Source organism: Eucalyptus grandis, chromosome 8 (genome assembly GCF_016545825.1).
Source record: "Eucalyptus grandis isolate ANBG69807.140 chromosome 8, ASM1654582v1, whole genome shotgun sequence".
NCBI classification, from domain to species: Eukaryota; Viridiplantae; Streptophyta; class Magnoliopsida; order Myrtales; family Myrtaceae; genus Eucalyptus; species Eucalyptus grandis.
In genome coordinates, this window is record NC_052619.1 from 11,328,171 (window position 1) to 11,338,774 (window position 10,604).

Sequence of the window (10,604 nt, forward strand, 5' to 3'; positions counted from 1 at the left end):
TAGAGAGGTACATTGCTTATTCAGCTCCTCTCGTGGAAATCATATCATAGATCGGCATAATGAATTTTCAACAAGTCCCACACACGAAACTACAACCCCGTGCGCATGACATCAAACGCAAGCTGTCGCATGCTGTTGTTTTTTTTGAAAAAAAAAAAACAAAAAAAAAAAAAGAGGAGTTGACAGCAAAAGCTATGCATCGTATTTAGAAAAACTGAAAAAAAAAAATTCAATATACATACTAGAACATAACCATAAACTCACGTTGCCCACTAAGGTCCACAAAACCAGCAACAAACCAGAATAGTTAAAAATACATGCAGCTAACTGCTCTTACAAGATAAGATTGATTAAGTAAACAACAATTAACCAGCTCCTAAAAAACATGACACCAACAAACTGACTAAACAAAATAAAAAAGAAGAAAAAAAGAACGTGCAATCTTGATACATCAACACTCTCCTCCCCGGATCAAGTACTGCACACTCCTAGCTTTGCCCTGAGAAGTTCAAATCGACCAACATGAAATGACTTCGTGAATATATCTGCAATCTGGTTTTCTAAACTGCAGTACACTAGTTTCACCTCTTTAGCCTTTTGCACTTCTCTCAAGAAGTAAAACTCAACCTTAAAATGCTTTGTTCTTCCACGAAATACTGGATTCGTGAAATGGCCAGAGTAGCTTGATTATCCACAAACACTTCTATGTCTTCTTCTTGCTACATATGCAGATCATCCATCATCTTCTTTAACCATAATGCTTGATTCACAGCTGCAATAGCTGCAATGAACTCAGCTTCTGCAGTGGGATCGAGCCACTATTTCCTACTTCTTTGAACACCGGAAAACATGCCAACCCAAATGTAAAGTAATAACCTGAAGTGCTCCTCATATCATCCATTGATCCTCGCAGGTACCACCGTCAGAATACCCCTGCAACTTAAACTCCCGAACTCTACAAAACTTAATCCATATAAAAAGAGTGCCTCTTAAGTACCTCAACACCCTCTTTGCAGCTACCATATGCAACTCACTTGCACAATTGAGAAATCTAGATAAGACACTTACAGGAAACATGATGTCTGGCCTAGTTGCAGTGAGATATATAAGGCAGCAAATCAAACTTCTATAAACTTTTTCATCTGCGGTGATCCATCCTTCTTTTGAAACTTTCCTTATGACCCATTAGTGTACTCACACTCTTGCACTCCTCCATGTTGAATCTCCTTAGGACCTCCTTCAAATACTTCTTTTGATAGATAAAAACTTCATTTGAGTACGCTTAACTCCATTCCTAGAAAATATGACATCTCACCAAGATCGGTCATTTCGAATATCTTCATCATCTCTTACTTAAATGCAATGTAACAGAGCACTATTACTCCTGTCACCAGCATATCATCCACATAAAGAGACACCACCAAGTCATATACTAATTTCTTGACATATAGAGTGGATTCACAGAGGCTTTTCTTGAAACCTAAACCCAACAAGTGCTCATCCATCTTACTGTACCATGTTTTGGGAGCTTGCCTCAAGCCATAGAGAGCCTTTCTCAACAAATAAACTTTCTCCTCTTGGCATGGTGTGACAAAGCCTTCTGGCTGCTCAACATAAATCTCCTCCGCAACACTCCATTCAAAAATGCAGATTTCACATCTAAGCGATATACCTTCCATCCTTATTGAGCTGCCAAAGCGTGAATCATTCTAATTGTATCAAGTCTTGCCACGAGAGCAAAGGTTTCTGAGAAATCAACTCCCCAAACCTGTGCATATCCCTTCACCTCCAACCTGACCTTATGCTTATTCCACTCGAGCCATCGGGATTAAATTTGGTCTTGAAAACCCATTTTACTCCAATCACCTTCCTATCTTCGAGGCTCTCCACTAGCTCTCATGTCTGGTTTTCTATCATAGCCAACTCTTCCTTCATTGCATTCATCCACCTCCGATCACTTTTAGCTTCCTCATAACCCGCAAGTTCCAAAACAGCCACACTACACATTTGATATATATATCAGTCAAAAGATCTAGTACCTCTAACTCGGAACATCATCCACCAGTTTTCAGGTTCCAACGAGACCTCTTTGTGCGTGCGTTGTGGCTCATTTGTCCAATCCCATTTCTCATCTTCTAGAAGCGGAACATCCCTACTAGTGATCACCTTTCATGTCTATGGTTGATAGATCCTGTAAGCTTTGACACTAAATTGTAGCCAACAAAGATCCCGAGTTCAGCTTTCTCTCCCAACTTGTCTCTCTTGACTGTAGAATATGAGAAAAACACAAATAGCCAAACACCTTCAAATTTCTTAGAATTGGCTTGACATCAAACCAAGCTTCAAAGGGTGTCTTCATCTCCAATACCCCGGGTAGGTAATCTATTCAAGAGAAAAGCTGATGTGTTTTTGCTTTTGCCCAAAACTCTTTTGGTAGATTTTTCTCATACAAATGGACACCTAGTCATCTCCATAATAGTTCTATTCTTCCTCTCACTAACTCCATTTTGTTGTGGAGAGTAAGGAGCGATGGGCGATGCTCAATTCGGCCTCTTCACGAAAGAGTTAAACCTCGTGAAGTGTATTCTGTTCCATTATCGATCTAATGACTTGAATCTTACAACCACTTTGGTTCTCAACCCATTTCTTAAACTTTAGAAATACCCCAGCAACTTCTGACTTTTGCTTCATAAAGTAAATCCAGCACATTCTAGTATAATCATCAATGAAAATAATGAAATACCTGCTGCCATTTAGTGAAGGAGTCACTTGTGAACCACATAGATCTATATAAATCAATTGTAGCTTCTCTGTAGCTCTCCAAGTGAATTCCTTGAAGGGAAGTCTTGTCTGCTTACCCAGCAAACAAGTTTTACACTCTATGATCTGCTCCTCCAAGCTTGGTAACCCAGTTGCCATTTCATTCCTTTGCATGAACAGCACGCCTTTATTATGAAAGTGCCCCAACCTCTTGCCATATTTTTGAATCATTAGCCTGACACTTGAATGCCATATGCTCCTTTCAAGAGGATTCAAAGAAAACTATTGTGTTGCATTTTATCTTGAACAACTCGACCATTGAAGTCAAAGATCAAACACTTCTCCTCTTCAAATATCACCTTAAATCCCTTTTTTTCTACCAACTGCCCCACACTCGGCAGAATTCTGATCAATTTTAGGCACATACATCACATCAGAAATCAGCTTAGTTCCAGCACAACTCTCCATTACTACGGTCCTTTATCTTTCACTTCTAAGTACTCCCCATTCCCAATCCTCACTTGACTTCAACGACTTGTCAAGATTTATAAACAGCGTTTCATCACTTGTCATATGGTTTGTGCAACCACTATCAACAAGCCAAGCTGTCACATGGAGTACTAGAGGAGAAACAAGAGGCAACAAACGGTTGATCTACCTCTTGTTGAACGCAGCATGTGCCTCACCTTTTGCTGATCTCTCTTTCTTTGCAGAATTTCTCAATGTGTCCAAGCTTATGACACTTTCTGCACCCGACATCTGGCCTCTTCTAACACTAAAGTGTGGATGATTCTTTTTCCATAGTGCTGACATGGGGAATATCTTCCCCAATTGTTCTTGGAGTTGCCCGCACTATTCTCTCCTACAGGCGACTTCGAACCACTACTGCCATTTCCTTTCTTCCCTTTCCACTTCTTGACTTTTCCTCCTACATTCTGCTGTTTTTGGCCAGCAAAGCTCCTTATGTACTTCCTTCCAGCCTCATTAACCTCATTTGCTCTTGTGCTTGCGAGCACTTAGCAATTCCCCCGCCAACTTGATTTGAGACAAATCCTTGGTATTCTCCAAAGAGGCAATGGTTGCATCAAACCTTTCGGGCAATGAGACAAGAATCTTCTACACTAGCCTATTATCAGAGAGGTCAATACCTAGAACTCTTGCCTGATTTGCAATGCTTATCAAATTATCAGAATACTCCTTAATTGTCTCAGGATTCCTTCATCTCGCAGTCTCTCAAATTCTGTGATCAAGTTTAACCCTTCATGCTTCGTGATCCTCTCATCTCCTTGATACTTAGCTTTGAGGAAGTCCTAAATAGCTTTGGCTGATTCACAAGCCATAATTTCGCTGAAAATGGCAGGTGAGACAAAAAGCATATAAACAAGACTTTGCCTTTGCTTTCCTTGTCGTCCTCTCCTTGTGAAACTTGATTTGATTGATAGTTGGATTGTCGGGAAGGGAGCAACTTCATAATCTTGTTCCACAACTTCCCAAAATCACAACCTTCTAGATAGGCTCGCATTCTCACTGCCCAAGCTTGATAATTTTCTCCATCAAACACTGGTGGAGCCATTGTTGAAAAACCACTCGATCCCCGCCTCCATCTTGCTTTTAACTTCTATGGATGCAGACACACCTCTCAATCAATCTCACAAGTCGCTCAAAGTGAGCCCCTTAAGATCAAGAAGGCTTTGATACCGGTGTTGTTTTTTATTAAAAAAAATTAATAAAAAAATAGAGGAGGAGTTGATAGCAAAAGCTATGCGTCATATTCAAAAAAACTGAAAAAAAAATGTCAAAATACATACTAGAACATAACCATAAACCCACGTTGCCCACTAAGGTCCACAAAACTAGCAACAAACCATAATAGCTAAAATACGTGCAGCTAACTGCTTCTACAAAATAAGATTGACCAAGTAAAACAACAATTAACCAACTCCTAAAAAACATGACACCAACAAACTGACTAAACAAAATAAAGAACGAAAAAAACAGAATGTGCAGTCTTGATACATCAACACATGCAAACGATAAACGCACAGGAAGAAAGAGCCAGAGAAACCCCATAAAACCGAACAAAAACATATTCCGCCATTACAATCTCGATCAAATGCGTAATGCTTTGGGGAGTCGATGTTTGCGATGACATCAGGCGCAAGCTGTTGCCCAAAATGACGGAAACGCTCTTGAGTTTCGGCTCACAAATGTGCATCGCAACAGAGTCAATGTTTGCGATGCGCTGTCGTCTTTTACCAGCTAATCTACAGGGAAAGGCATAGTCACCAAGGGCACGAGGCTCCCGTAGCAAAGAGGATGACATCGAGTTAATCGTTAGATTGACCCGTTACAGAAGTTATGCAAAGCTTATTCCATCGCTAGAAAGATTGTCACACCCCAAAACCATCTTGAATGGGGATGACACGGCCATCCTTCCACTCAAAGGACGCAAGCTCCCAAAACAACTCTTAAAGTCCCCACATCTATATCGCTCTCGTACCTACTCATCGTTAGTTGAGGAACTTGAAAAAGATTGGAAAATAAAGGGGTGAGCAACAGTGAGTAGTGCATCTCTTCTAAGTGAATCGGCACCCACTATGCATATTTACAAAATCAAAGTATAACTCTTTTAACTCAAATCTATGATATAACAAATATACAGTAGAAAGAATAAGTTACATACGCTTCAATATGGCTATATTTATAGCAAAAAAATCATTTCATAATAACATCGAAATAAACATTAATGGTCTAAAATCCGCTAATCAATCTCATTAATTCACACGTCAATGATACATTCCATCGATTGATCTCATACCACACCAAACCCAGAAATTTAACAAACCTTCAAGGCCAAAATATAACATTTCTTACTTTAACACAATATGTTCAAAGCAAAAATATTCAAGATAATAATAGGCAAATGCCAATGATCTAACTCATTGGTCAATCTCATAAAATATGTATCAATGGTCTCTTCCATTGATTAATCTCATCAAACCATACATTGATAATCTAATGAAATTACACGTCGATGGTCCATTCCAACGACTAATTTCAAATTACATGTCAATAGTCCATTCTAATGACTAATCTCAAATTACACGTCGATGGTCCATTCCATCGACTAATCTCAAATTACACGTCGATAGTCCATTCCATTGACCCAACTCATATCACATGTCAATGGTCCACTCCATTAACCAATCTATTGCTCAATATCAAACCATGGTCATGATACAACGCTTGGTGACGAGGCAACCAAAATTCCCCCCTTGGTAAAGTCCTCACCTATTATTAGCCGGTAGTTCAGCCCATAAGGATATCCTAAAATAATATGCGCATACCCACAAGCCCATTCGCTGGGCTCACAACGATATTCAGCATCCTCATCAATCCAGAACAACACCATCCATAATTCTCAAACCAAATCAATAAAACATTTCATATATCACGAAAAGATTTTGCAACTCCAACTTATCCGCCCGAAATACTTTTGATAAAACATTCTCAAATAATTTTAAGACCTGTCTCATAAATCAATTTCAAATCAAATACATTTCAAAAAGCTTATCACAAATAAATATCTATATAACCTTCCATAAATCATCTCAAAGTCGAGCTTTTTTGAAATGGTTTCACAAACCCAAAACATGTAATATTTCTCAACTTCGTTCATCAAACAGAATATATATAAAAAGTTCTCATACTATTTTCAAATATCAAAACTTAGTAAATGCCCGATCCAACTTTTTATACAATAAACATGGACATATGGACTCCTAGAGTGCCATAACTTGGCAAAAATGGATACTTAAATTCCATAACTTATGAAAAGTACACTTAAGTGCCAAAATCAAAACAAAATGAATCACTTAGTATCAATCCAGCAAAAATCCGGTCAAATTGCATACGTGGCATTTTTCGACGTGAGCGAGTGCAAAACGACTTATTTTTTGCAGACGTTTTAATGACCCAAATAATGCAAAAATGGCGTCGTTTTGGGCTGAAATGGTAAAAAAATATAAAAATTAATTAAAGTTAGTTAAAACATGAAAAAAAATTAAATTTAAATTTAGTTAAAACATGAAAAAAAATTAAAATTAAATTTAGTTAAAACATGAAAAAATAATAATTTTAAAATTAAATTTATTTAAAATATTAAAAATAATAATTTTCAAATTAAATTTATTTAAAATATTAAAAATAATAATTTTAAAATTAAATTTAGTTAAAATAATAATAAAAATAATTTTAAAATTGCAAAAATTATAAAAAAAATTAAAAATTTTAAAAATTTTAAAAATTTTAAAAAGGGGGATCGGCCAACCCTTTTTTTTAATTTTTTTAATTTTTTAATTTTTTAACTAAATTTAATTTTAAAATTATTATTTTTCATATTTTAACTAAATTTAATTTTAAATTTATTATTTTTTTAATATTTTAACTAAATTTAATTTTAAATTTATTATTTTTTATTATTTTAACTAAATTTAATTTTAAATTTATTATTTTTTAATATTTAACTAAATTTAATTTTAAAATTATTATTATTTCATATTTTAACTAAATTTAATTTTAAAATTATTATTATTTTCATATTTTAACTAAATTTAATTTTAATTTTAATTTAATTAATTTTTATATTATTATTTTTACTACGTCATTTAAAATGACATCGTTTTTGCATTATTTGGTCACATCAGTGTGCAAAAAGGTATCGTTTTGCACCCATTTCGCCGGAAAAATGCCACGTTAGTGTTTTGACCGGACTTTGGCTGGAGTGGTACTTAAGTGATTCATTTTTCTTCGAATGTGAGATAGCTAGTACGAAAGTACCTGGGGGGGTGAATAGGTATACAAAAAAAAATTTCTCGATGTTTGCACGATATTTAAACAATTAGAGACTTTGCAACAGTTGAAAATTCAATCGCAAGATGAAGTAAGGAAAAGAGAATTGAACACTCGGTTTATAGTGGTTCGGCTTCGATTTTCTCACGTCCACTCTTTTCTCAAGACCGAAAGATTGGCTGGATTCCACTATGATCAAAGAGATGTTACAGTGTTGATCTTCCTTGATTTCTAGGTGTAGATGATCTACCACACTTGCTCAAGGCGTCACCAAGTATAAACACTCGGTATACAATTTCGCTCGAGTCTCAACTAACAATCAAAGGATCTTCGAGACTCGGAATTTTTCTATCGATCACACACTTAAAACAACTAGAACGTCTTCCTTTATACTCCTTCATGCCATCATAGCCGTTGGCCTTACCAAAGGAATTCCTCCAATCTACCCGTTGGACGGAATCAATCAAGAAGATCATCCGAGCTAAGGGAATACGATGATAGCCCATCAATCTCGTTCGCCCATACAATCAGGGATCTCGGTTTCCAAGAATAGAATAATCCAAGATTATTTCGTCCACCATCGGATCTTCAATCGTTCTTAGATAAGATATAAAGAATCCGAAATGATTATCCAACCAAAGAATCTATCCCGGAGGATAGGATCAAATCCTCAATCATAAACCTCGACTTTGGATTTCCTTCAACACTTCGGATTAGAAAGACTCGGTGAGAATAACTTTGAGTCTTGAGTCTTGAGTCTTGAGTCTTGAGTCTTGAGATACGAGAGTCTTGAGACTATAAAATCTTGAGACTTTAACTATCGATATCCAGACTTAGGATCTGATAGAAATGTTTTGTCGCCTTCAAAATGTCCTCGAAAGATTTCTCCAACAATCTCCCCTTTTTGATGGTGACAAAACTTTCTTGAAGATTTGAACAACTTTGACCCGCAAAACATTTCTCAAGCAATATGGCTAACTCATAAAGATTAATAAACAAACTCACTCGCATCCACAGCAAATTGGTTAGTCTTTCATGAGTAATACCATGTAACAATACTTGATATAAATGCAACCAAGTCAAGCATCAAAATCCACAACCAATTCAGTCTAACACTCAAGTTCAAGTTCTCAAGTCATACTCAAAAATAAACATAACCACAAAAGTCAAATAAATAATGTTTGTTCAAATTGGTTCTCCCCTTTTTGTCATCATTAAAAAGAGGGTGAGAAAGGAGTCATGTCCTGCTTGGGAATGCGCACGATCTCGAAATCCCCAATGGATTTGGACTACTCCTTCGAGCTTCTTCGAGATCTTCTCGCAGATGAGCTACCTCTTCTCTCTTGGCATTGGCTTGAAGTTGTAGAGCGAGGTCTTTGTATTTTTCTTCCAGAGGCGAAGATGCTTGTCCGGATGCTTCAAGACTTGGATTTCACAATCGAGAATATATATATACGGTTACGCATTTCGTAAGAATATTCATGATACTACGAAGATCTACGGAATCATCCGTCCGCGTATCGGGCATTGGCTTTCTCGGATGGTGTGTGTGTGCGGTGATGGCGCTTCGAACGGTCTTCCTAGATTTGGAATCGTCAGTATCATCTTCTTCTGCAATTGAGAGACCCGAGCTTCTTTTCCTTGGTCTTACGGAGATTTTCTTTGATCTTCAGCTGACATGAGTGGAGACCTCTCTTGCTCGCTAACTCCCCTGTCTCTAGGACATCGAAAGGGGAAGAGTGATGATCAATCTCTTGATTTCCCTTCTCTCGGATTATCAGCCAGACGATCTTTTACTTCTTCTTTTTCTTCCTCAACTTCTTTCTCCTTCTCTCTCTGTTCTTCTTCTTCTCGCTTTCCGCTGAAGTTCGTCGAATAAGACACGAACGTCTTGTTCTTGTCAGTGCTGGAATAGGGGGATCTTCATCATCTTCATCTTCATCCTCATCCTCAGGATAAGAGTTCTTTTCCTCTTTTCGAAGAAGCACTAAATGCCTTCTTTCCTTTTCCTTTTTGAAGCGACTGATTTGGAGATTTCACTTTGAATTTCTCCATTGCCTTAGAAAGTTCTTGCAGACGCACATCTTCATTAACATTTTCAACCCTACCACCATCTTATCACACCGGCCTAACACAAAAAGTATGTGGCGGTTCAATATTCAGATGTCTGAAGATCTTGGTCACTGAGACCCGGGATAAGGCAATTGTCCTTTGTCTTTGACACGGTTACGTACATATGGAAAGAATAGTGTGCGGGAGAGAGAACTTCCGCCCCGAGTTGATCGCATACATCAACTTTGCTTGTAAAGAGACACAAGTCTTTGAAGTAGACTTAGGTCTTAGACAATTGATCACAATCTTGTGAAGCACAATGTTGATAGCGTTCATTCTTGAATAGATAATTTTCTTATCTACATCCCTATCTTTGACAAGATCCGAGTAGTTCGAAAGCGAGGTGAGACTTTAATTGGGAGATAGCGTCCCGTTCAACTCCAACTATGTACGCAACATATTCACATCTACCACATAGACTTTGTCTCGAACACCGAATGAAATTCTATTCGCATCCAAAAAGCTAAGATTTGAATAGAAATAAGCAAATCGAGATGATCATACCCGGTACGTAGAGTCGGAAGCGAAAGTCTCAAGTTGAAGCAAATTCAACTTCTCTCTTAGGTTCAAGTTGATGGAATCCGAAGTCAAAATCGACACTTCTAGGGTTGATTACCCCTCTTTTCAACAGAGCGTAATACACTTTTTCTTGATCCTTGGATTTAAACAAATCCATCCGATTTCCTTTCGCCTTTGCCGCCACACCCATTCTAGGTTCAAATTCAAGGAACATTTTGTCATCATCATTCGCGTCAATCAGATTTTTTGTCCTGGCATACGAGGATCTCTCTTGGAATGTTCGCAAGAGCTTCTCTGCTTTTTCCTTTTGGGGCAATTCCCCATTCCTCCATTTTCTTCAGAGAAAAGATACTCATTCCCAT